The sequence below is a fragment of the Vombatus ursinus genome, unplaced genomic scaffold (genome assembly GCF_900497805.2).
Source record: "Vombatus ursinus unplaced genomic scaffold, bare-nosed wombat genome assembly UNPS02014816.1, whole genome shotgun sequence".
Lineage (NCBI taxonomy): Eukaryota > Metazoa > Chordata > Mammalia > Diprotodontia > Vombatidae > Vombatus > Vombatus ursinus.
Window position 1 is genome coordinate 25,724,922 of NW_020954594.1, and position 27,384 is coordinate 25,752,305.

Consider the following 27,384-nt stretch of genomic DNA (forward strand, 5'->3'; position numbering starts at 1 on the left):
CAGACTGGATGGATCTGAAGGTGTGAGATGGAAGGAAGAAAAAGGCAAAAGCAGCAGAATGAAAATGGGGCCAGATCTGGTTTCATTAATCACACTCCTGGGTCTGTTGTGAAATCGTCTTAGAAGTAACAACAGGAGGACAAATCCTTACTTGCTTATATACTGGAAAGATTCCAGACCTCTTAAGCATGTTTCCGTCTTCCAGCACTCCCTATCTATACCTTTTAACCTTTTGTTTCCCTTAAATATCTTTTGGGTAAAGGAAGCCAAGTAAAGGTCTTTTGGGTAAAGCTCACTGAATTTTATTTCACCCTTTCTAGTTTTAGCCCATACAGAGGCTTCCATTTTGGAAACATGTTTGGGCTGCAGCACAGGAAATTTCAATTCACTAGCAGCACCTTGGGTTTAGTGGCATGGGATCTCTTAAATAACAAGTCTCAGCAAGGTTTAGACTTCACCATCTCTCACCCAATAACTCCAACCAAGAGCATTGATACTCCTATTTGATGCTAATACCCACAGATAGACCAACACTGAGCTACAGCCTGACTAATTGGAACTTTGATTTTTATTGTTGCAAACCCCATTACCACTACTATGAAAACATCTGGTTAGGACAAAACATCTTTCATCCCAATTTGGTGTACCTCACTCTCTTAAGAAAATAATTAAAGTCAGTAATAGCGATGTATCCCTGCTATTACTTATTACTGTCACCATCATCTTTGTCATTCACCGAATTCTGTTAATGTAGAAAACAGAGGGAACTGAATAATACAAGGCGGTGCCACTTGGCAAATAGCTCGCAAGAAAATGTGATGATTTCATCTAAATTATCTTTGTTTTGAAGCCGAGATTTCAAGATAAAGAAAAAGGTAGCATACAAAGCCTTAAAAACTAGGAGGCAACACAGTACAGAAAGACTTCCACTTAAAGCCAGGAGTATTTGATTCAAATCCTGTCTCTGACACTTATTAGATATAGATACTTGGAGAAAATCCCTTAACCCGGTGGTGTCAAACTCAAATAGATCAGTGGTGACCACTGATGCATACGTAAAGATTCATGGGCCACATATTGACTTAGTTTTAAAATAAAATGTTATCTATGTTATCGTCTGTTTATTTTGTTAAATATTTACCAATTACATTTTAATCTGGTTCCCAGGGTTGTGGATTTGCTATTTCCACCTTAATCCAACTGGTTCTCAGATCCTCCAACTGTAAGAGGAGGTCGGACTGTATGTTATTATGTACCTCTGCTGCTCTAATATTCTGTGCAGCTGCTTCTGGGTCTCCCTACTTCTTCTTACCTCCAGCTACTCCACACGTAACTGGAGTTATATAATCTATTCATTTACATGTTGTCTCCTCCATTAATTCAAGCTCCCCAGGGGCTTATTTTTTTTCCTTCATAGTATTTTATTTTTTTCCCAATTACATGTAAAGATAGTTTTCAACATTCATTTTTGTAAAATTTTGAGTTCAAAATTTTTCTCCCTCCTTTCTTTCACTCCTCCCCAAGACAGTAACAATCTGATTATACATGTGCAATCATGTTAAACATATTTCTACGTTAGTCATGTTGTGAAAGAAGAATCAGAACAAAAGGGAAAAACCACAAGAAAGAAAAAAACCAAAAATGGGAAAAAAAGTGAAAATAGTATGCTTCAATCTATATTCAGATGCCATAGTTCTTTCTCAGAATGTGGTTAGCATTTTCCAACACAAGTCTTTTAGAATTTTCTTGGATCATTGTATTGCTGAGAAAAGCTAAGTCCATCATAGTTTATCTTTGCACAATGTTGTTGTTGCTGAGTACAATGTTCTCTCAGTACAATGTTCTGTTCACTTCACTCAGCATCAGTTCATGTAAGTCTTCTATACCCTTTATTGTATCCACAGAATACAGTAGTGCAGTGCCTGGCACATAGTAAGTTCTTTAATAAATGCTTACAGAATGACTGATTGTGTTGTGTTTATCCTGAAGCTGTGTTTAGGTTAGGCCTAGAATCTATAGGACTGCCAGGTTAGTACCAAGAAAAAAAAACATGCATTTGTCTTAGTCTACAATTTTAGAAAAATGGGAAGATTCCAATCTCACATACCATCTACATTGCCTTTAATCAGATGTCCTCAAAATCAGGCACAACATTTTATTAGGTGACAAAGAATATAACTGACCAGATCACTTATTCTCTGACTTGAGGACTTAGCACCTAATAGCCTAATTTGTTGTCAATCAGTCAATTGCATTTATTTTAGATAAGGAGAAAAGAAGAAGATGGATTATGTAAGTAGGTTGGTTGCTGAATCCAAAGTTGTATCAGGAGAGTGAGGACTATTAAGGAATGGTCATGTGCCTTCATGTAACGTACAGAAATTTAAATGCCTTGTTTAGCCAGGTCTTTTCTATATAGTACATGGCAACTTGATGTCAAATAGAGGGTAAAACAAGTACTTCTGAACAGGCATCTACTTCAGGTAAATGGGGTTTCTAAACCAAGGCGAGTTCCAGTGCCAAGCCAGCTCATTTACCACCTACCCATTATTTGGGAGAAATACAAGTTTCAAGGTCTTACTGACACTCTCTCATTCTTGGAAAAAACAGTTCAATATGTCACAAAATAAAAACAAAAAACCTTTCCTTCTTTAGGTGGGGAAAGGAGAAGAGGGAGGAGGGAAGAGGCAAAAAATGGGAACGAGAAGCCATATACTCCATAAACCCAGATTATATAACCAATTAGCTAATTCTCAAAGAAAAATTGAACTTCAGAGTTGAAGGGGACCTGAAAGATTATCTAGTCCAGGGGATAAGAATAAGAGTGATACCTGTGATTTCACTGTTACAGGGAATTCCCAAAATAAGAAAACATCCCCTATACTCATACTGGTCAGCATCTTTTCAGCAGCTTTGGAAAATTCCCCAGAACACTGAAAGGCTAAATGATTTGTCCAGGGGCAAGGAGCTAGGATGTGCCACAGGCAGGGACTTGAAGTGAGGTTTTCTTAGCTCCAGAGCCACCTCTCCATCACTCATGTCATGCTGCCTCTCTATCTAGTCCAAACCCTTTCATTTTCAAGATGTGGAAATTGAATGCCAGAGAGATGAAGTGATTTCTGAGGTTTTGATCCTTTGTTTTGCCTTTAGCCTGAAGCCCAACATTGGGCAGAGCATAGGTGTTAGATCTCCATTAATTTGGTGTTTGTTCACATGGACTTTGAAACAAGGTGGCCTAATAGAAATTTTTTAAGGAAGCACAAAGCTCAATATGAAAAGCATTGTCTACGGAGTTGGGGGACCTCAGTTTTAACCCTAGCTCTGCCACTTACTACCTGGTATGACCTTAGGCAAGTCACTTTGGCCTTTTTGTACCTCAGTTTCCTCATCTGTAAAATGAAAGGTCAGAAATAGCTCTCTACGGTCCTTTCTGGTGCTTAACCTTTGGTCCTATGAACTGATTCAGAGCAGAAAGAAAATGAGAAAAAATAAGCTTCAAAAACCTAATGAGCCAACCAAAAAAAAAAGCTAAAAAAATAATAATGAGATAAAAGCATTCAGTATTGCTGGATGGAGCACTCTGAAAAAAGAACCTTATCATTATTATACTATAGTTCTTAATGGCGTGTGTGACAGAACGTTCTAGGCAATACTATTCCTAAGAAATCCAGCAAAACTCACTATTGATCACAAGGACAGAGAATTACATTATTGAGTCTCCTTGTTATTTAATAACAATTTCCCAAGGAGACTCAAGAAATAAAAATAATGTTTTTTGAGGAAGCAGAGTATACAACTGCTACAAGGTCCTTCTTCCTCTTCCTGGGAAATACAGACCCACACCCCCTTCCAAAAAAAAAAGTTAACACATACAGTTGGAAGTATGATTTTTTGGTTCGCTGGTGGTGGTGTTTTGTTTTGTTTTTAATTTATATTCTTCCTGGGCTTTCTCAGACTTTGTTCAAGCCTGTTCAGAAGATGTGTCAAACTGGTTACAAACTAGTGTTCTTTTACTTTTTAACAAAAATGGGCCAACTGCCAAATCTTTTTTTTTTATGTGAATACTTATTTATATATTTGTAGGAAAATAAATGGTAAATAAACACAACCTTAGATTGGCAGGATGAAAACTGAAGAATACTTAATCCCTATTTCCCAGGCCTTCCACTTGAAATACTATCCAGCTTGCTCACCAGCCAAACATGCCAGTGATGGAAGCTATTGAAAGTGAGGATGGCATCTTACCTAGGGAAGTACCTTCTAGCTATGGACCTAAGAGAGGAAAACATGATCTGAGTGGAAAGGCTATTGGTCTGGAAGTAAACAATTTAGTTTCTAGGGTGACTGTGGTCTCCCATCTCTGAGCTCTAACTTCCTCATCTGTAGAAAGAGAGCACTGTACTAACTCTAAACTTTCCTGAATGTCTGCTAAGTTATTTGTAGCAAAAACAGAACTCCCTTGGCCTCATAGATAATATCATTTTCCACTTTATTAGGACTTGTGAGATTAGAAAAATGACAGGCACCAAAGCTCTTCCAATGAGTCAGAGTCAGAGTTGGAAGGGACCTTAGCTGTCCACTAATTTAAGTTTTCCTTATAAAGGAGGGTCATCATGGTCCCATGTGACTTTACATTCAAAACCCTAATGAGATATATGTCATCCTACAAATAAGCAAGAGATTTATTTTATAATAATTTCCATGACAGATTTAAGTAAATCTATTAGATTGAGGATACTACATCTGAACCAATAGACTACATTAAGGTGGTGTTATTGCTCAGCTGTATCTGACTCTTTGTCACCCCATTTGGAGTTTTCTTGACAAAGATAATGGAGTGGTTTGCCATTTTCTTCTCCAGCTCATTTGACAGTTGAGGAAATTGAGGCAAACAGGACTAAGTAATTTGTCCAGGATCACACAGCTAGTACATGTCTGAGGCTGGACTTGAACTTAGGTCTTCTTGACTCCAGGTCTGGTGCTCTATCGTCTGCACCAGTAGACTTCCCGAGAATTCAATAGTAGAACATAAGACTCCAATGCTGTGTATTAATCAGGGTATTTTCTCCAAGTGTTCTCTAATATAGTGGAAAAGCTATGTTTGACCCAAGTTCAAGTCCTATGACCTTGCACAATTCATTTCACCTCTTTAAAACCCAGTTTACTCATTTGTAAAACTGGGATATTAACACTTGTATCAGATCAGTAAAACCATGTATCCGCATGTTAGTCAACATTTCTCACGTCTATTCTATTGCTGGTACTTATTATTTTCACACATTTAATTTGGCCAAAAAATAAAAGATATCTTCTCCTGCCCACATGATTGGCCAGAGCTTTCCACTGGGAATTCACTTCACTGAGTGATTGTGTTTCTATAATTAGGATATTTGCATTGCCAAGCATGAACTGTGTCAACAAATGGACCAAATGCAATGTTTGAAACTACTGGTTGGGGATTGGCAGTCCCTAAGAATGCAGCTCCAAGATGGCTTGCTAAAGCACATCAGTCAAGGATCACTGGATCACTGTACTGCGGGACACCCTTCCTTGAATCTTCACCGACAGGCCAACTGGGCAACTCTACAGCAATATTCAGTTGAGGACCTTCGGAGGAGAAACGAATCAGCCCAGAAGTGAGAGAAATCATTTTAAGAGGTTATATGAATGATAGTCTTCCTATGCCACATGGGCAATAATAATTAATATTTGTTTTTCAGTAGCCCTTTTTAATATACTACTGATAGGTTTCCAATACCATGTGGTCATTATCACTTGCTATTCTACTGTAGTTGTCCAACAATTAAGGGATATATATCTAATATGAACTACTTAATTATAGTGCTTTCCCTCTGTTAATCTTGTCCAATTTATTCTGCATATATCTTGTCTGTATATCTTTGTTTGCCTGTTGTATTCTACATTAGATTGTGAGCTCCTTGAGACAGAGACTGTCTTTTGCCTTTTTGTATATCCCCAATTAAGTGGCATAGTGGAAAGAGTGCTGGGCCTGAAGTCAGTAAGACTCATCTTCCTGACTTCAAATCTGGTCTCAGACACTAGTTGTGTGACCATGGGTAAGTCACTTGACCCTGTTTGCCTCAGTTTCCTCATCTGTAAAATGAGCTGGAGGAGATGGCAAACCACTCTAGTATCTTTGCTAAGAAAACCCTGCATGGGATTACAAAGATTTGGACACAACTGAAATGACTGAACAACAACAACATATCCCCAGTACTTGGCACATAGCCTAGCCCACAGAAGGTCCTTAATAAAAAGGTTACTGACTGGTTGATTGACCCTAACAAACACTTTAGGATTCCACAGATGGGTCTGCTCCTTATTTTCAGTATCAAACAACCCAAACAGGGGCAGCTAGGTGGCACAGTGGATAGAGCACCAGCCCTGGATTCAGGAGGACCTGAGTTCAAATCCAGCCTCAGAAACATAACACTTACTAGCTGTGTGATCCTGGGCAAGTCACTTAACCCCATTGCCTAACAAAAAAACCCAAAAAAAACAAAAAACAAAAAACACCCAAACAAGAGTTATTTGAAGGAAACATCTTTGTTACCTATTTCACAGGGTCTTTAAGAGGATCCAATGAGATAATGTATGTAAATTGCTAAAGCACTATATAAATGTGCTATTGTCTTTATTAATAAGTCTATTTCCTGAAGGGATTTCTATTCTTGAAGCTGCTTTACTTGAACTGACTTGTGGTGATTCCCAGACAGGTTCTGTAAACTAAGGGAACTTCCAAATGTCTCACTAGATCTCAGGAAATCTCCTCCCAAAGGGAAAAGCATCAATTCACTTCTGTTAAAAAAGGTAAATATCTGCCATTGTAAGTTTAAAAAGAAGGGAACAGTAGCATGATATGCAACAGACATCAGGAATTATGAGAGCTAGGGAAATGAGGAAGAAGTGAAAAGGCAGGCAGAAATGGAGGAAGGAAGATAACCTTATAAATAAAGCAACAGAGACTAAATAGAAAAAGAACAGGCTTGACCTTGTTATCTTGTACCTTGTTCTGCCACTAATTCATGGCGGAAGAGACTTGTCTTAGTCAAGACAGAAACATCTACCTGGTGCTAAGGTTTATTTATGCTATAAGCTGATAACCCAGGCCTGCACAACACAGCCCATGGGCCACTTAGGGCCCGCCAAAGAATTTCAGCAGCCCATGAAAAATGTAGGGTTGCCACTGTGCATTCTCCAGTTTGTCACATGACCCATGGCAACCAACCATCCTCAGTCTGTCTCTAGTCTAACCTATTTGTGGCCTGAAGAAGTTTAGCCTGTTTTAATTCAGCCCCTACTACCAAGTTGTGAAGATCTGTTTTAATCAACAGTCACAACTCCAAAAGGCTTACGTAGCAACTGATTTTATTACAAGAGAAAGCCGAAACATGTGTGCTGGGTCACCTCTTGTACAGAGTACAAAGGATGCCAATGATGCAGCAAGGCCTTAGGTATATAAAGGTTACAGCAGAAAAGGGAGGTCTCATGGGAGGACAGAAAGGCATGGGAAGGGAAATGGAGAAATAGGGGGGAGAGAGAGAGAGAGAAGAAGAAGAGAAGAGAGAGAAGGGCAGAACTCATGCCCCGCCCACCCCCAACTGCCAAAGCATGGAGGTGGGATGTTCTGCTCATCTGAAAGGATCCCAGCTTCGAAGTTTATCAGTCTGGGTAGACTGGCTACAGCCAGGTTTGTAAATGAATTGGCTTCAAGGGCACACTGAGAGTTTAAGAGTTCAACTGCAAAAGAAATCCTTGTTATGTTTGTTCAAGGGGGCTTCATCTCTGGAAAACAGGGCAACTCAAGAAAACAAGTTCAGGGGGCCCCTTCAGAAATCCAGCCCTAAAACTGTTCCCTTCCCCTCATGCCCATAGATAAGTAGCAGTGTGTCTGTGCACACACAGATAAGAGCAGCAACTGTCAATTGCAACATCAAAATAACAACCTGTTGTAGGATTAGTTTTGGCCTAGAACAGCTGAAGAGAATGAATTTGTTAATTGCTGCACTTATGGAGTAGTTTTCACAAATCTGTTTAGACATGAAAAGAATAGTGCTAATTCTTCAAGTTGTTCTTTAGTTTGGGCTTGATAGAAAATTGAAAGCATCTCCCTAGCTTCAGCTTTTCCAAATCAAAAATTAGCCTTTGGACTCGTTCTCAGAATAATGCATTTTAAATGCATGAAATAAAATACGTATGATTACGAAAAAACCAATTATATTGGAATGCGGTTATCAAAATATTTTTTTTTAAATAACAAAACAAGTTTACAGACATCACAGTTAAGAACTCCTACTTCATACCTTCCTCTAGATGCACAGTGGATTAAGTCATGTGGGATGCTCCAAGCTTGTTGGAAATAAAGCAAAGCTCTGGATAAAACCAGAGCATTATTATTAAACATTTGAGGACCAACCATTTATGAGGCACTCAGAACATTAAAGAATTAATTGAGCAACTGTACAAAATCCTAGCAACTTGTAATACATGCAGTAAATTACATATTAGATCCCAAGCCTTTTAATTTGGATTGGGGTTGGGCTAGGGGAGCTAATCAGTTGCATTCTGGGCAAACTGTTAGTCACTACTAACACACAAAAGCAAGCAGCCAGACTCTGGGAGAGGTGGCCTTGTGAACAAATACATCAGGGCTGATAAGGCTGCTCCTGCTGCTGGGCCCACAGCCGCCTCAGACAACTGTACCATTTTCAGAAGGCTCATTAGCATTGTACAGCTGTCCCTGCACTTGACAGCACTGGCTGCCTCGGGGATCTGACAAGAACAGGTCACTTTGAAGGTAGGAGAAAGAGCTCAGAAGACAAATTCGAAAAATTGTTTCACCCTTCTGGATGCTGCTAAAGGCTGACCCAGTGCTACAAAAGGCATTGTTTTCCTTCTCTGGGTGAATCACTGGGTCCACGGAGAGGCCCTTTGCTTTTATGCTCTTTTCTACAATCCCCCTTTCTCGTCTACTTGGGTACCTTAAAAGATACAGAGGTCTGTGGTTAGAGAGAAGAGTAGATTATAATATGAAAGGGAAATAATTTAACAGTTGGCCTAAGTAAAAACAGGATACACAAATCATTCAATCCAAACAAATATCTATTAATCACCTATTGAGTACAGAGAACCATGCCAGAAACTGGAGAAGTAATGCTTGATTATTGAGACTGAGTCTGCAGAAGAACATTGTGACAGATGCCCAAATAACTATAATACCAAAGAGAATGGTGACAGTGGATCTAGGAAACAAAGAGGTAATCACAGATGATTACAGAGTCTAGGACAAGAAGGGGCCTTAAAGTGTCAATTTGTTCAACACCTTTAATTTCCAAATGAGAAAAATGAGGCCCAGGCAGTTAAGTGACTTGCACAAGGCTATAGAGGCAATAAATAACAGAGACAGTAAGCCACTAATATTTGGCCTAGGCTTTCTTTTTTCCCCCCACATTTATTTTGTTTTTAATTTATGGGAAAAAATAAGCATTTCCATAACACAGTATAATAAAAAAAGATAATTGCCCATGAAACTACAAATCTATTATGTACAACTTGCTATTTCTTTTAAATATATAATAAAATTATCATGTGAATTTCTTTTTTTAATTTTTCTTCCCTCCCTCCCACCCTAGAAATGGCTACCATTAGACACAAATAGGCATATATATGTAAAATTATTCTAAAAATACTTCTATTTATCAGTTTTTTCTCTGTCTTTTCTTTAGTCTTTCTCTGGCAGGTACTAAGGACACTTATAAGTTTCCCCTTTAATCAGATAATGAAGTCTCTATCAGTGTTATACAATAATTCAAACATCCCATCTGTTCACTAACAAACATATAGTAAATTCTTAATAAATGCTCATTGACTGACTGACCTCAGTGAAAGGCAAATGGCAGTTATTTTCTACTGTATAGAAATGTGGAAATGATCTGGGTCACTCCTCAAAAGTGATACCATAAATCTAGTCATCGGTGTTGAAACACAAAGGGACAATAGTCATAAAGGAAGGGTGGTCTCCCTGTATTAAAAAACAAATGAAACATAGAACCTGATACTTAGAAATACCCTTCCCTACCCTCAACAACGTTTTTTTTAAAAAAAATTCTTTTTTTAATTAAAAAGTAGGAAGAAATCAGTGAAAAAGCATTTGTTGATCAATATGCTAAGCCTTGGAACAGGAAAAAAAAGTCCATACTCTCAAGAAGTTCACACTCAAATTGTAGGAGACAGCACGTGTAGTAAACATTTTCCTTTGTGTATGACAGATATTTTAAGACTGATCCCACCAAAAGAAATTTGAAGAAAACAAATAACACTAATTGGAAGATTCATTGAAACTCCATCATATTGGGTCATTAGCAGCATTCTTACTAGGAGAGGGCTGATAGTTCTGAAATATGTTTTAAGTTATAGCTCTTTTATTAACATGATCCTTTTTTTATGGGCCTGCTGGAACAGCCATCTTGCTAAAAATAAATGACCATCATTTATAAAGTCCTGTGGAGCCTAGTCTCAATTATAGAAGGTGTTAGGGGTCATAGGGAAATGAAATTCAGAGATAATCCTTTAAACCAATGGTTTCAAGTCCCTAATTATTTTATACGTGTTATTCACAATAACTTGCAGGAGAGGAAAGTGGGAAAAGACATGAATTTGAAATCAGAAGAGGTTCAAATCCCAGCTCTCCCACTCACTATCTATGGCACTGAACCTTTCTGGGCCTCCAATTCCTTACTGATGTACAAAAAAAAAAAAGCCTACTCAGGGGTGGGGAACCTACAGCCTCGAGGCTACGTGTGGCTTCCTAGGTCCTTTTGACTGAGTCCAAGCTTTACAGAACAAATCCTTTTATTAAGGGGATTTGTTGAGTGAAATATGGATTCAGTCAAAGGGCCACACTTGAGGATCTAGAAGGCCACATGTGGCCTCAAAGCTGCAAGTTCCCCAACCCTGGCCCTAGATTAAATGACTTCTAAGGTACCTACCACATATAAATGTATGACATTCCACATGCTAAGATTTACAAAGCACTTGCCCTCACAGCTTCTGAGGTAATTTTCATTTCACAGATGAAAGAACTGAGGCTCAAAAACAGGGAACTCTTCTTGCCCAATTAGATTTTTAAGTTCCTTTCTAGGTAGATTTCTGTTTTATATTTCTTTATATATATATATATATATATTTCTCTTTCTCCTTTAGCATCTAGGACAGTGTGGGCATATAATGGATGTCCAAACGTGTTGATTGATTTATCTCCTCTATCAAATCTTCATCAGACCTGCTAATAAGGAAATATTGATTTTAGCTTCCCTTTTTATTCTTCTCATACTCACCCTTGAGGGGGGAAAAAGAGTCTGGATATACTTACTTCACAAAAAAAAATAATCGAATGACTCAAGCAATAGGGAACTATAAAATGAGCTTTGTGTTCATCAAGTAATTTGGAGGAAATGGAAGAACATTAACATTTACTAATCATTTAACCAACATGCAGAACAGGGCAAAAATCATTATGTTTTTTTTTTCCCCAAACAGTGCCTTAATGCTCCATCCCCACAGAGCAAGAGACAAAAAGAAGCATAGATTTTCATTTTTGAAAAAAAGAAAAAGAATGTAAGCATAATCCAGCTGCATCCAACACTCAGTGCTAACATATCAGCTGCAATTAGAAAATTTGAACTATAGACAATTGGGCAGGGCAACTGAAGAATGGAGTTTTCTTCTAACAGCTGGTTCTACTACTTGCATCACTCTGTGCCAACCATCTTTTAAGGTTTCAGCTCCACCCTATGTAGCCATGCTTTGTTATATCTTTAGTTCTGTGCCAGGTTGGGCTAAAGGAAAATTTGCAGCCCTCTTAGAGAATATAAAAATACAGAACAATACTCAATCTGAAATTCAATTGAGAGAAGAAGAGATGATCATAGTCTAAAAACTTGGTCAATTTGTTGAAAATATGTCATAGTTTTAATGGGGAAAACTACAGAATGAAATTTAATATGAAAGTTATAATAACAGCTAGCATTTATATAGCACTTTAGGGTTTGCAAAGCACATTACAAATAGTGTCTGATGTCAAACTTGAGTTCAAGTCTTGACTCCAGGTCCAGTGCTCTAACCATTGGACCACCTAACTGTTTCTTAGATATAACATGACACTTACTTTAAAACATAGGAAGTAGTTAATTTCTGTAAAAATGTACAGGTGAAATTTATTAGTATGCTAGTTTGGGGTTTTGTTTTTGTTGGTTTTTTTGTTTTGTTTTGGTTTTGGGGTTTTGTTTTTTTTTGTTTTTTTTTTTTGAGACTGGGCATCCTTATCTTATCCAGGTTAGAAGTACAGCAGCCACTCACAGGCCTAATCTCAATAATATGATCTGTTTCTCTGACTTGGGCCAGTTCACCCCTTCCCAGGAAGCTTGGGGGTCCTCAGGTCCTTGGGGCTCACCATGTTAGTGCTAGACTTAATGTTAACATCTGATGGGCCTACTTTAGCTCAGAACTCCCAAACTCAAGTGATCCACGGCCTGTAGCCTCCTTAGAGGCATGTGCTCTACCGTGCCTAGCTAATGTGCTACTTTTTACTTTGTATTAATCAAAATTAAGACAGCTTAGTATGCCATGCTACTACATTTTAAGGGAGCTAAGAAAACCAGGCACAAATGCCATTCTTAAGATAAAATTCTTCCCCTTCTTCTCTCATGGAGCAAGAAACAATCTCATGTCTATTGTTTACAAATCACAAGGTACTTAACTGCCCTTTGGAGCTAGTGGAGACAGGGCAGGAGTCCACCACTGCACTAGCCTGATGCAAAGTGAATAAATGGGAAGATGAAGACAGGGAAAACCAACATAAAGAAGGCCAGGGTCTTACTCTATAGTCCTCCTCGTGGACTATGCCATGGGAATACTCACTAGAACTTAGAGCAACTTGTGCCAGCTGAATCTCATTAAACTCAGCCTACTTGGTTGGAGTCCAAGACAGACAAGGCTGTATTCTACAGCCGAGCATGTTCCAGAAGAGATTCAAGGGCACAACTTGATGTCCTGCTCTGGGGATGTCACACTGGAGAAATAGGCACTGGTGTGAGACAACCACAGACCCGGTAGCTCTGTTTAGTTTTAGTTTTAATTTTTTGATATATTATTTTTATGATGACACTTTCCAAATCCCCAAATATCCCCTACATACAAAATGCAATCCCTGAAAGCAGTTAATTTATAAAGGAAGGATGCGTCCTTTATCTTTGATAGACTGGTACTAATATGGAAGGTCATCTCTGACCAGAGATTTGTTGCCTCTGAATGTTGGCTTCACTATAGTCATGCACAGGACAACAATGCAAACCCTGTTCCAAGGACCAGCAGGGGGCTCAGAGTCATTCAACTGACAATTCAGTTATCATTTATTACAGTATCCATTAAGTACAAGAAGATATTTTTTTAGGTTTGTCTCAGACCATGAATTCATACCCAGTGCTAGCACATAACCCTCCTACCCTTCAAGGGTAGACTTTTCATTTTTGTCTCTTTATCTCCAGGACTTAGCAGAATCTTACATAGAATAGGCACTGAATAAAGGATCACTGAATATTCATGCTGCTCTATGTGGGCTCCTGAGGGTTGTGACCCCAATCTTTTCTTCTGTCTACCAGGGAGCTCAGAAAGGCAGCAGGGCATAGAAAGTTAGGGGATCACAGGCTCATCCAATCATAAAATTTAAAACTAGAAGGGACATTAAAGATCAGCTAATTCAACCAGGATGTTCAAGAACCTAGAAAGAAAATTAGACTTTTACTATTTGACCTGAGAACCCAGAATTTTTCTATGATATACTCTTAGTCATAATCAGGTTGCACAAATGGTCTCTGTGTTTCTGTGAAATGTGATTCAGCAAGGTTGTACACACAAGCCCTTTCTGGACCTCAGTTTCCTCATCTGTAAAATGAGAAGGTTGGTCTAAGTTATCTGCGAGGTCCCTCCCAATTATAGCTTTCTGAGTTCTGCATGACTTGGCTTGCTGAATTTTTTTTTAAAGTATAGCAGGAATTCTTGATTCCCCTAATTAAAAATTAAAAGCCAAAAGATTAAGGCAACACAAGAAGTCACAGCAGTACAAAGAACAAAGTAAACAATTAAACATCAGTCATAAACTTCATCATTTTGAGCCCTAGTTTCCTGAATATTTTGCTTTAGCACTCCAAGAGAAAGTGTTCTTTTAACTTTTTTCCCTTGTCCTGGGTATCAAAGACAGTACACAAGCCTCCGTTCAAGTGTTTAAAAGTTCTATTGCCAAGTACTTAAGGAAACACTAGGAGGGACATAAGGAGAAATTTTACAAGCTTACAAAAGTCTCTTCAGTTAATCTTAGTCCTATATAGAAATGTATTGGCAGCTAGCTGTCAGTTCCCCATCTTTTGCCTGATGGTGTCATACATAACAGATCTTGTTCCTGAATCAGTCAAAACAATCCTGTTTTCAGTACAAGGTAAATAAATTCTGATTTTGCTTAATGTAGATTTGGCTTTATACAATTGTGAGATGCCTCAGATGTCTTCTAGAACTTGCTTTATCAACTTAGTTCAAGAAGAGAGGCCCTCACCCCACCAGGTTCCCTTTCAACCAAGTCTCACCATCACCCTCCAAGCTATAGAGAACTTAGAAAAATCTTTCTTACCCTTGATTTTCTGTCTATGGTCAAGGAAAAAGTTCTACTCTCTTCTCCTTTGGCTTCCTGGAAAAGAAAGGGTCTACTTTATCTTTAAAGCTATTCCTCCCTCTACCCCACACACCTCATTGTCAAAACTGAGATAATAATGGACATCTGACAGTTAGGCAGAACATCAACAGGAGTTCTAGGCTTGAGAATCAGTAACATCTAAATTGGAATCCAATTTTGGACACTTACTAGTTGTGTGTAATCCTGGCAAATCACTTATCCTCAATCAGTCTCAGTTTTCTATGTCTATAAAATGGAGATAATAACAGCACCTACTTCAAAGGGACATTGTGAGGATCAACTTGGAGAATATATGTGAAATGCTTTGGAAATATTACAGTGCCATATAAATGTTAGCTTCAAATACTACTGTCCTTTCCCTGGCCCAGATGTTTGCTCTAAATATTTCCATGGTCTTATTGCTAAGTCATGTTTCACATTTCTAACAATCCCAGGAGAGTTGTATACTAGAATCTAGTTTCATAGGTAAGACAAATTTCTTAAACATTCTACAAACAACAACAGAACATTCCTCTCACTAATTAGGGTAGGCTTATAGTATAACACCTTACAAAACTGCAGGGATACCTCCCCATTTTGACCAATAAATATAGGGGATTTAAGTGTTAATTGATAAATGCTTGAAAATATTGGATGAGAATTGCTGTTTAAAGGTATGTTTTTGCAAAATAGCAACCCTTTTACAAAATAATAACCCTTTAATTTATCTGTTGTAAAAATCCAGATTTATACATCATTTTTGGTTTGAGTGGAGAAATACATAAATGTTTTAAAGGTTAAAGAAAGAAATAAAGAAGACAATAGTGTATATGTATATTGGGAAAATTTATGGACATAACAAGAAAGTGAAAAAAAATATAGAAGGTAGTTGGAAAAAAAAAAGATAACATTGATAACCACATCAAATGAATCTTCCATTTCATGGTGGGATGGTAACGATGAGGAAGCAGAAAGCAGCAAGCAGAAATACCAGTCATGATAATGTCCAGTAGGAATCTTGGATGCCCTGAGACTGTCATGGTAGCTATGAAGTCCTGGCACAAACCCAGAAACTTCTGAAGTTAGTGTTTCAGGTCCACGTGATGCAACTGCTTCTAAGAGTTAAAAAAAAAAAAGATGGGCAGAGGCATTGTGGGTTGGTGCTACTTGAAAGTATTATGATGACCAGAAAACAGAAGTGAGTAATGTTTCTCCACATGTAGTACCAATACAAGGCAGGATACAGCAGGAATAAAAATCAGATGCTTCCATAAAGATGGTGCTGGTCATTGACATCGGTAAATCACAAGGGCACAAAAAACACAATCGAGGTGACAATTATTTCATTATGTGACAATCTTAGAACATAACAAAACTGGAAACAGATATTGCCATTGACAGAGCTTCATTCTGCCCTGTCAGTGGAACTCTGAGCTACAAGTCACACAACAACATATTGCTGAGCAATTGTTAAGAAATAATTTAATTCCTAGATCAAAATTAGGTGAAATGAGCTGAAATTGAGGAGGGGCTACTAAGATGGATGAGGGCCAAGCTGAAAAAGGTGAAGTCACTGAAAACATTCACTTAGCAAAAACTCTAGACATTCTGTCTAATAATGAAATAGATGACATAAAACAATATCAGTATCTCCAATGATTTTGAAAAAAAACGGACATATATTTTAGGACCTGCAAACAGGAATACATGTGGCAACTATTGCTGAACTGAGAATCAAGAGAGAAAAATGGAGCAATCAAGGAATGCTCTTAATGCCAAGAATCACACACCATCATGGCGGATGTGACTGGAAAAAACTATTGAAGACGTGAGGAAATGCAGTGGGAGATTACATCAGTGTCTAGCTGGCACATGCAATACAAAGCTTGAACATATCACCCAATTCAAAGCAACAGAAAAGAAAGTAATACGGAAAATAAATGTGTAGCAGAAATTCTAGATTCCCTTAATTATTAACTGAAAGCAAAATTCAAAAGGTTAAGATGAACAAAGAGTCAAAGCAGTATAAAGAACATTTTTTTTTTAATTCAGCATCAAAAATGTTATAGTAATTAAGGAGGAAAGAAAACCCCTGAAAGAAAAGTACGTGTATAACTTCTGCTTGTCTTTTCTGGTTCAAAGTTGAATAAAAGCAAAACAGAAAGCTTGTACATGAACGATATAAGGTGTTCTGAAAGTTTTAGTGCAATTTTAAGCTTTGATTGCTTAAGTTGAGACAGATTTCTCATATATGCTATAAACAATAACAGAACATTCACCAATCAGGGAAGACTTTTAAGTTTTGCTTAAAATTGCTTAAATTTGCTAAAAAATTGCTTAAAATTGTACTAATATTTTTGGTACACCCTGTATAATGAACAGTAGGAACAAAGGGTATGTGACAAAAAGTCCCAAATGTGCAAAACACAATCTACTTTTTGATTCAAAAATTACTGAGCAGGCCAACCAAAATCATTGAACATTTACACTACCTTTCTTGATTGCTGTAAACCACAGACTCAAGTCTACATTAATGGATTATTCATGTACTAAAAATACATAAAATAAATCCAAGTATAGTGATTACACTAAAGGAAGTTCTCTATACTTGGGTTTACTTTATGTATTTGTGAAGTTTTTAATCTTTTTTGTGTGATAGACCCCTTAAGCAGTCTAATGAAGCCTATGGATCCCTTCTCAGAATAATGCTTTTAAGTGCATAAGATACATAAATACATAAGAATACATATGATCATAAAGGAAACCAAATATATGAAAACACAATGATCAAAATATTTTCCCAAAAATAAATTCATGGACCACAGGTTAAGGAACCTCCCTGCTATGATGTTAAGAACATCAAATGCTGTCTTTGTGAAAAACTTTCCCATATTTAAAACACAGCAACACAAAAATGTCAAGAACAATGGATATAGTGGCAGTGGATATAGCTCTGGGTTTGGAGTCAGGAGGACCTGAGTTCAAATGCAGCCTCACACACTTGATACTTACTAGCTGTGTGACCCTGGGCAAGTCACTTAACCCTCATTGCCTCACCAAAAAGCAAAAAAAAAAAGAAGAAGAAAAAGGCATATAAAATTTTTTCAGGGAAGTAATTCAAATAAGATTCTTCCTAGATCATAAAAAGGGAATGGGACCTACGTATACAAAAATATGTATAGCCGCCTGTTTTGTGGTGGCAAAGAATTGGAAACTGAGAGAATGCCCATCAATTGGAAGATGGCTGAACAAACTGTGGTTTAAGATACGAGCAGGTTGATTTCAGAAAAACCTGGAAAGACTTACATACACTGATGCAAAGTGAAGTAAACAGAATGAGGAAAACATTGTACACAGGAAAAGCAACATTGTGTGATGATCAGGTATGATTGACTTCGCTCTTTCCAGCAATACAATCATCCAAGGCAAATCCAAAAAGATTCATTATGGAAAATGCTATACATGTCCAGAGAAAGAACTGATGAAGTCTGAATGCAGATCAAAGCATACTATTTTTACTTTCTTTTTTCATGTTTTTTCCCATTTATTCTGTTTCTTCTTTTACAACATAACTAATGTGGAAATATTTCACATGATTGCACATATCAAATCGAAACCTATATCAAAGTGCTTACTATCTTAGGGAGGAAGTAAGGGAGGGACTTGGAGATCAAAATTTTACATAAAAAATGAACATTAAAGAAATTGTCTTTGCATGTAATTGGAAAAAATAAAATACTAGCTAAAAGAAAAAGATTCTTTCTAGATTTAAACCCATTATCATCTCTCCTAAACAGAACTGCATGTACCTTCCACATTTAAGAGGAAGTCATATCCTATTATATATATAATATATCTTACTTATTACTTGATGTACATGTCTGAGATCAAATTATATGGCTCTATCAAAAACCACAATGATATGAAAAATGCCTTTTTTGGGGGGGGGGCAATTGGGGTTGAGTGACTTGCCCAGGGTCACACAGCTAGTAAGTATCAAGTGTTGGTTTGAGGCCGGATTTGAACTCAGGTCCTCCTGACTTCAGGGCCAGTGCTCTATCCACTGCATCACCTAGCTGTCCCCAAAAATGTCTTTCTTAATACCAAGAAAAGAGACTAAGAACTTTGAAGCCTGACTCTGAATGTCAAACCAAAACAACCGAAGGTGACATTTACAAATATCTTAAGAATCTCTAGGCAAAGCTCATCAAGTTCAAAAATATGAAGGAGAAAGCTATGGCTGTATAAATCAGGAGACTTAATGGAATCTTGAAATTAAAATTCAATCATAAAATCAAAATTCAATAAAAATGTTTAAAGTAACTAAGAATTAGGCTATATCAATCTTTTTTCGTTTTATGGAGGCAACCAGGGTTAAGCAATTTGCCCAGCGTCACACAGCTAATAAGTGTCTAAGGCCAGATTTGAACTGGAGTCCTCCTGACCCCAGGCCCAGTGCTCTATCCTAGCTGACCCCCATACCAATCTTAATGCACATCCTTGAAGATGAAAAAAACAAAACCCAATACAACAGATATAGAAAGCATATTAACAAAAACCCGTACAATACAATATTAACGAAACACAGGGCCCATCATTCTAAGGTAGCAATGGAGAAATATACACACCATCCAAAAGAAGAAAGGATAAACAGATATTCTCAGAGCACATGAGAAAGGTTAATACAGAGAAATACCTTTGTAACAAACAGTCGTGATTTCAGCAAACAAACACCACTGGATTGGCTGAATGTAATTAAAAGCAGTTTACCTCCAGACAGAGACTATCAAGTAGCCAAAATTTAAGAGTGGAATCGAAAGGTCCTCCATGAGTGACATACACACAAATGCATGTCCCCAGAGAGGTGTCAAGGAATGGGTGAGTCATGCAAATTTGTTCACAGAAACGGAGGGATTTATGAACCTCATAAGAGTAGGGTTGTTTCATCCTTTGTATTTGTCTTCCCAGCACATAATACAGTACCTGGCACATAATAGCTGCCTAATAAATGCTGATGAGAGAAATTCAGGAGCAGGTTATTGCCATCAAAAATTAAAGATAGATAATCTTTAAGAAGCCTGCACTTACTGATCAATGCTGCTTTTGCAAGAAAATGGTAAACAAAACAAAACAAAAAACTGTATCACCATAGGAGGCAAAATTTAGCATCCACTGAATCCCTAGAAAGACCTAGTAAATAGAATTATGCATCAGAAACTTTCTTTTCTTTTAATTTTTTTTTGTTACATTTTAAGTTCAGAACAGTCTTCGTCCCTCCCTGCCTCCCAACACCGTACTAAGAAGGCCATCATTTGACATAGACTTACAAATACATGTGAAACCATACTATGTGTACTTCTATTTATCAATTCTTTCTCTGCAAGTGGATAGCATCTTCTTTCTTAGGTCCTTTATAGTTGATTTGAGTATTTATAGTACTCAGAATAACCTGACTGTTAACAATTATTCCTCAAATCATATTGTTGTTATTATATACAATGTTCTCTTGGTTCTGCTCATTGCACTTTTCATTATTTCATGCAAGTCTTTCCATGTTCTTCTATAACCAACCAGTTCATTATTTCTTACAGCACAGTAGTATTCCATCACAATCATATAACACAACTTGTTTAACCATACTCCAATTGATGGACATCCCTTAATTTCTAGTTCCTTGCCACCACAAAGAAACCTGATATAAATATTTTAGAACATATAGGTTCTTTTCCTTTATTCCTGATCACCTTGGGAAACAGATCTAATAGGGGTATTACTGGGTCAAAGAGTACATACAGTTTTATAACTCTTTGAACACACTTCCAGATTGTTCTCCAGAATGGTTGGATCAGTTCATAGTTACACTAACAGTATATTAATGTCCCAATTTTTCCTCATTTTTTCATTTTAGTCAATCTAATGTGCGAGATGATATCTCAAAGTTGTTTTACTATGCCCAAAGGGCTATCAAACTGTGCATACCCTTTGACCTAGCAATACCACTTCTGGGTCTATATCCCAAAGAGATCATAAAAATGGGAAAAAGACCTACATGTACAAAAATATTTATAGCAGTTCTTTTTGTGGTGGCCAAGAAATTGGAAATTGGAAATTGAGGGGATGCCCATCAATTAGGGAACAGCTGAACAAGTTGTGGTATATGAATGTAATGGAATACTATTGTGCTATAAAAAATGATGAGCAGGCAGACTTCAGAAAAATCTGGAAAGACTTATGTGAACTAATGTTGAGTGAAATGAGCAGAACCAGGAGAACATTATACACAGTAACAGCAACATTGTGTGATGACTGACTTTGATAGACTTAGCTCTTCTCAGCAATTCAAGGATCTAAGGTAACTCCAAAAGACTCATGATGGAAAATGCTATCTATCTCCAGAAAAAGAACTATACAATCTGATTGCAGATCAAAGCATATTGTTTGTACTCGCTCTCTTTTTTTTTTCTTTCTTCTTTCTCGTGGTTCCTCCCATTGGTTCTAATTCTTCTTTAAAATATGATTAATGTAAAAATGTTTAATATACATTCGTATATGTAGCGCCTATATCAGATTGCATGCTCTCTTGGGGTGGAGGGAGAGCAGGGAGGAGGAGAAAATTTGGAAGTCAAAATCTTATGGAAGTGAATGTTAAAAAACTAAAAATAAATAAATTGCAAAGAAAAAAGAAAAACCGCTTGTTCATATCCTTTGACCATTTGACAAAGTTCTATATAGTTGTTTGTTTATATATACTTATTTGAGATATGAAATCTTTGTCCAAGAAACCATCTATACATTTCCTTCAATTTTGCTTTCTTTCTAATCTTGACTATACTTGTTTAATTTGTACAAAACTTTTAATGTAATCAAAACTATCCATTTTACATCTCGCAATGTTCTTGTTCTTGATTCTTGTTTATTCATCAATTCTTTTTCTCCTATCCATAAGTCTGATAGTGTTCAATGTTCTTCTAGTTTATTTATATCTCTAGGTCATGTATCCATGTTGACCTTTTCTTGGCAAATGGTGTAAGATATTGATTCCAGTAATCTCAACAATTTCTTTTTAACAAAATAGTGTATTCTTATCCCAAAAGATTAAATCTTTACATTTGTCAAACACAAGGTCACTATAATCATTTACTATTATGTACTGTATGTTCTGTTCCACTTTCTATTTCTTATCCAGTACCAGAAAGTTTTGATAATTGCTGCCTTATAATATGGTTTAAGATCTGGAACTGCTAAATCTCCTTCCTTTACTTTTTTTCCCCATTGATCTCTTTGATATTTTGACCTTTTGTACTTCCAAATGAATTTTTTCCTAGCTCAATAATTTTTTTTGGAAATTCAATTGGGAGGTATATATAATACAGGTAGAACTATAACTTTTATTATATTGGCTCTGGCCACCCATGAACAATTAATATTTCTCCAATTATTTAAATGACTTTATTTGTATATAAAGTGTTTTATAATTATGCAAATATAGTCCTGGATGCGTTTTGGCAGGTATACTGCCAAATATTTTATACTGTCTATAGTTATTTTAAATGGGTATCTCTTACTATCTTACTATCTCTTCTTGAGGGTTTTGTTGATAATATATAGAAATGCTGATGATTTACATGGGTTTATTTTATATCCTGCTACTTTGTTAAAATTATTAATTGTTTCAACTAACTTTTTAGTTGAATCTCTAGGATTTTCCAAGTATATCATCATAACATCTGCAAAAAGGGAGTTTTATTACCTTATTGCCCATTCTGATTCCTTCAATTTCTTTCTTCTCTTACTGCTATTGCTAGCATTTCTAATGTAACATTGGTGATAATGGGCATCCTTGTTTCATTCTTGATCTTATCAGGCAGGTTGCTAGCTTATCCCCATTACAAAGAATGCTTGCTGATGGTTTTGGGTAGATGCTTCTTATCATTTTTAAGGAAAAATTCATTTATATATGCTTTCAAGTGTTCTTAATAAGAATGAGTGTTGTATTTTGTCAAAAGTTTTTTCTGCATCTATTTATAAAATCATGTTATTTTTATTATTGATATAATCAATTATGTTAATAATTTTCCTTATGTCAAACCATCTCTGCATTCCTGATATAAATCCCACTTGGGTACCACATATAATTTTTGTGATATATTGTTGTAGTCTCCTGGCTAGTATTTTATTTAGAATTTTTGCATCTATTTTCATTAATTAATTGACCTATAATTTTCTCTGTTTTTGCTTTTTTCTGGTTTAGGTATTAGTACCACATCTTTTTCATAAAAGGAGTTTGGTAGGACTCCTTCTTTGCCTATTATTCCAAATAATTCAGAATTAGTTGATCTTTAAATGTTTGGTAGAATTCACTTCTAAATCCATCTGGTCCTGATGCTTTTTTCTTAGGAAGTCATTTATGGCCTGTTCAATTTCTTTTTCTAAATAGTTCTATTTAGATACTCTATTTCCTTTTCAGTTAACCTAGGCAGTTTATATTTTTGTAAATATTCTTCAATTTCACTAAAATTATTAAATTTATTGGCATACAATTGGGCAAAATAACTCCTAATAATTGCTTAGAACTCATCTTCATTAGTGATATGTTCACCCTTTTCATTTTTGATACTAGTAATCTGATTTTCTTCTCTCTCTTTTTTGATACTAAGCAATAGTTTATCTGTTTTATTATTTTTTTCATAAAACCAACTTCTAGTTTTATTTATTAATTCAATGGTTTTCTAGCATTCAATTTTATTAATCTCACCTTTAATTTTTAGGATTTGCAATTTGGTGTTTAATTGGGTATTTTTAATTGTTCTTTTTACTATTTTTTAAAAATTGCATACCCAATCTATTGATCTGCTCTTTCTCTATTTTTTAAAAATAATAAATTTATTTATTTTTAGTTTTCAACATTCACTTCCATAAGATTTTGGGCTCCAAATTTTCTCCCCATCTCTCCCCTCTCCTCACCCCAAGACAGCATATAAATCTAAATACGCTCAACATGTACATTCATATTAAACCAATTTTCACATTAGTCATGTTGTAAAGAAGAAAGAATCAATGGGAGGAACTATGAGAAAGAAGAAACAAAACAAAACAAAAGAAAGAGAGAGAGAGAAAGCAAATAATATGCTTCGATCTTTATTCAGACTCCATAGTTCTATTTCTGGATGTGTACAGCATTTTCCATCATGAGTCTTTTGGAGTTGTCTTAGATCCCTGCATGCTAAGAGATAAATCTATCAAAGTCAGTCATCACACAAAGTAGCTGTTACAGTGTATAATGTTCTGGTTCTGCTCACTTCAGTCAGCATCAGTTCATGTAAGTCTTTCCAGGTTTTTCTGAAGTCTGCCTGCTCATCATTTCTTATACCACAATAGTATTTAATTACATTCATATACCACAACTTGTTTAGCCATGCCCCAATTGAGAGGCATCCCCTCAATTTCCAATTCCTTGCCACCACTGATCTTTCTCTATTTAACTAATGTAAGCACGTAAAGATAAATATTCCTCTACTTACTGCTTTTGCTGCATAACATAGGTTTTGAAGAAACTGACTTTCATAAATAAAGCTCCATACAAAAATACAGATGGAAATTCAACAAATAAACTGCATTAAAATTGGACTATTATCACAGATAGAACTGTTGTCCACAATTGTCCCAACACAGGAAAACAATTTTAATAGAAGTTGCCGACCAATTTTTATACTCTCCAAACTATGCAAAACAAAAACTCTCAAAATATAGAGATAGAGCAGAATAAATAAAAATTTTACAGTTATTGGGATAAGGCACATCCCATCCCTATTGTACTATCCACTAAACAAATGCCCTGAAGATGTTTTCAGTAAGCCTAAAGAAAAAAATTTTCTATCCCAATATTTTAATTCAATTACAAAAATCACTTATTTTACCCACCTGTGAATAGTCTGCAGAATATTAAATACTAAAGAATAAGAGCAGGATATTGCTGGTCCCAGGACCCTAACTATCTTAATGTCATCAAAAAAAGATCAAAAGATCAAAAAATAATATTTTAACTTTCATTTCAAATGATGACAATAAGCAATAAAGAGGAAAACAGACATCACTTTGGGAAAATTTTCCCCCACACACTCAATTTTTTTTTTCACTTGAAGAGTAAAAAAAAAAATTCCCACCCAGAGGCATCCATATTTTTTTTTTAAAGTAGCTTACAGATTTGCCTGTTACTCATCTAAAAGGAATGAAAACTTGGGAGAATACTACAGGTCAACAGAAATTTCCATCTCTGCTTGCACCATGAGTTTGGCAAAGAAAGCAACCATATAAATGTGGAGCAAAAGGATATGGAACAATAGCAACAACAAATCCACTGATAAGAACACTACTCTTCCAAAAACGAATCTGTCAACATGCTGCTAAATAGCAGCCTCTGGGGAAAATTACCAAGCGTGATAGGTTGACTCCTGCACTCCAAGATACTGCTGGCCAGTAAGGCTATAGATGCTCCCTTGCTGTAAAGTTCCAGCATTCAAAAGCTCCACGTGTTTATACACAGAATCACAAAAAGTTAAGAGTCAGAAAGGGCAGTAGCAACAACTTATATTTATATAGTGCTTTGAAATTTACCATATATTTCCCTCAGAACAACCCTACATGTGCAAAATGTTATAATTCCCATTTTATGGTTGAGGAAACTGAAAATCAAAAAGGTTAAGTAACTTTATAAGCAGTCTAAAATCTCTATTTTATCCATGAGGAAACCAGGGCCCCATCATATAAAATAACTTAACCCCATATCATACTACTATAAATGGGAGAACCCAAAATTGAACTCTGGATGTCCATTACATCCATTAGTGTTATCAGTCTCAAATAAAAATGGGGGGTCATTAGTCCATACATAAGGATCCCTGCCAGCTACATATCGACTTAGTTTTAAAATGTAACATTATCTATGTTTTATTGCATTTTAATTTATTTTGTTAAATATTTCCCAATTACATTTTAATTTGGCTGGGATATTGCAAGTCACACATGACCTCAGGATATGTGTTTCACATCTCCACCCAAGAACATACACCTAATTGATAAAGCCCTGTCCTTGAAATGATCTTTGCAGATACCCTGTCTCCTAAATTACAAAACCAGCAATGAAACCTCAATCGGGAGAATCAACAGTCCTTCCTTTAATTCAAGTGCAGTGTACTCAACCCTCTACTAAACTAGTCTGAAGAAGCTTTCAGTGTCCCAGTCCAGCTTCACTATGGGATTTGCTAAGTGAAATTCATAGTGATTCTGAGTGTGAGCCATAAGAACCCTTCTTAATGGAGGCATACCCATATGGGTTCAGCCACCAGAATAATCCAGCAAAGCAAAATGAAAAGGAACAGCCAAAAAGACAGCAGGAGAACTAGGAAAAAGCAGTGTTAAGAAAGGCATGAAAGAGAAAGCAAGAGAAATTATCAAAAAGACTTGGGGGAGGGGAAGAAAAGGGAGTTTGCTAGCATTGAGAGGGGGGAACATACCAGGGTTTTTTTGTTTGTTTGTTCGTTTTGTTTTGTTTTCCAGGTGTTTAGTAAGCACCTACCATAAGCCAGGCACTGTGCTATGTGCTTTAACAAATATTATCTCATTTGATCTCACAACAATCCTGGGATGTAGGTGCTAATATTATTATTCCCATTTTACAGTTGAGGAAACTGAGGCAGGCATAGGTTGAGTGACTTGCCCAGGGTCACATAGCTAGTCAGAAGTGAGATCTGAACTCAGGTATTCTTGACTCCAGGTTCACAGCTCTATCCACTGCTTCACCCAGCTACCAATTAAACGAAACTCCCTTCCTTACACAGTTCTGTGAAGGCAGAGATCAACCTCTTCAGTTTATACTCTCTCACATATCAACAAGGTAAGAACTGAGCCAACAAAGAAATGAACAGGTCTCTAGTAAATATCTGGTGATTAGAACCTCAGGAACTTGACTAAATTGTACTTAGTGCCAGTTTCCCCAAAGATGGTAGAGAATGACAGGTACCCCAAAGTCACCCTGCATATTTGTGCATACACTTGGCTCTTGGATGGGCCTGGTGCCTGAGGCCCTCATTCATGACAAAGAAATAAATGGTATAGAGGTACATGATATCTAGGCACTGATAATTAGAAAGGGCTGATATGTTGCATTTCGAAGACAGTTTAGTTAAGCAGGGCAGGACAGCATTAAATTCTGGGTTGAGGAGGTCTCCAAATCCAACCCTGAGAGGGTCCAGGCCTAGAGTCCCCATTCAGTAATAGGAGGAGCCATTTTGAGGACACAGGTTGCTGTTTGTCCTTCGTTCTTGAAGAAGAAGGTGAATTGGATCTAAGTAAGGCAGGAAGATGAATTGGATCTAAGTAAGGCAGGGCTGTGCAAAGTCACCAGCCTCACTTTCTCCTCAGCAGCCATCTGGGTTCAGTTGCAAGATACAGATCAGGAAAACTGGATATGGCCCTGGATACAGGTGGAGATCTTGGCCTTTTTATGCTAAGGTCTTTAACAGGTCTCAGTTTGAGGACATAGGTAGGCCAACAGTACCTGTGGGAATTCAATGACTGGGAAGGGCTGAGTCTGTTGTTTTCTCAGGCAAAGGGCCAAGTTCCTCTTTAACATATGATAGCCT

At 36.7% G+C, this 27,384-nt stretch overlaps 1 protein-coding gene across 6 annotated transcripts in view; it reads right to left on the bottom strand.

The window, feature by feature from the left end:
* Positions 1–27,384, bottom strand: part of MGAT5 (alpha-1,6-mannosylglycoprotein 6-beta-N-acetylglucosaminyltransferase) — a 371,902-nt gene that overhangs the window by 254,715 nt on the left and 89,803 nt on the right. For 2 of the 6 annotated variants that reach the window (XM_027835552.1, XM_027835551.1), the window contains exon 3: positions 14,702–14,758. The exons of the other annotated variants lie outside the window; for them this stretch is intronic. The gene's annotated coding sequence lies outside the window, so the exon portion shown is untranslated. The remainder of the gene's footprint in view (positions 1–14,701; positions 14,759–27,384) is intronic. 6 annotated transcript variants of the gene reach the window in all.